Raw genomic sequence first — 1501 nt, 5'->3', positions numbered from 1 at the left:
TTGGATAGTGGCGACCAAAAGCTTAGTAACATACTACGATGAGTAAGAAAAATGGAATGCTTCCCTGATTGTCACCAACTTATCTGTTTGTTCCGTGCACTTGTCTTCTTTTTGATATTTTTCTGTTTGCGCTTGCTATTGACTCACTTTGTCGCGTGCGATAGAAAGAATATTTCGTTACGAAATCGTAGGATTTATATACACGTTATTTAGAGGGATAAACAGAGATGGAGCTATAGCGTAAATGGTTCGGATCAGGTTAAACTTATATCAATGTAAAGTAGGATTTCTTTGCTTTAAGAATGCAATCCTTTTTTTCAAGGCAATGGAAATACATTTATAATTTATGTAACAAGGTTTCAATTAGACTATCGCCTTATGAATTTTTACATTTTAACTAGGTAATTAAACATCGTTCTATATCTACATATATATGTACATACCTATGTACAATATGTATGTAGTAAAATAATATAATAGTTTTTAATTTTATATTTATTATGAAAATGAGCATCGTAACAAGAACTCTTGTTACAAAAAAAAAAGAGACTAAAATATATTAGTAAGATATCATTTGTTGGTTCATATATGTTTACTTTAGATGTATTAATATTACTTAAGGAGAAAGATTTTTTTTTAGATAATAATGAAATTAATATCAACCTTTTCGCTTTAAGTCTAATAATAATGAAAATTTAATTTTTGTTCTATTTAAAAGAAACTTCATATCTAAATTGAATTAAATTTGCAATATTATAATTTAAAAAGTAGTTCAAAGAAACTATTTCGCCAATTTAGATTTAGTTATTATGACTAGAATTAAATGCACAGCCTGTTTCATCTTGATTCCATCAAACGGTGTCAGCATATTCTATGATTAGAAATAAGAAAAAGATGTTATATAAACATAGGGTTGTAAATGTTTTATTACGAAGTTATAACAAGAGTATCAAAATCATAAATGACTGGTTGTTTGTTTGATTCTGCACAAAAATGTTGTCAGTGTTGTATTTACAAGAACGGATGACATTTTGAGCGAGAACTTTGGTAAACATCAATCGATCGAAAAACAATCCAGTCATTTTGTCATTTATAATGTATAATTTCTGTATTTTTGTTATAATTTTCTAATAAAGCATTTAAGACCCTATTATTATAATTATAATTTTTTAATAATATTCATTATTAACAATTAATCGTTTTAGATGAGTAACTTTTAATGTTTTCTTTAATTGTACGTAAATGTTAAATGTTATTGTCAATTTCTGTTTCGAAAATATCTCGATTGAACTTTGCAGCAATAATGTAATGTGAACAATGGAAATGCATCAGTGGTCAAACACTCGTGCACTCGTGTGTAATAATACGTATTTCTGCACAAACGACTGCTTCTGTGATACCTGTCGTATGCATAGAAATGATGAAAATATGAGCAGAAGTATGGAAATTCTATGTTGCGAAGAACATTTATGATTAACACATCGGTAAATCGTAATTATGA

Source organism: Bombus impatiens, unplaced genomic scaffold (assembly GCF_000188095.3).
Source record: "Bombus impatiens unplaced genomic scaffold, BIMP_2.2 scf_0174, whole genome shotgun sequence".
Classification (NCBI taxonomy): Eukaryota; Metazoa; Arthropoda; class Insecta; order Hymenoptera; family Apidae; genus Bombus; species Bombus impatiens.
This window is presented reverse-complemented; position numbering follows the sequence as displayed.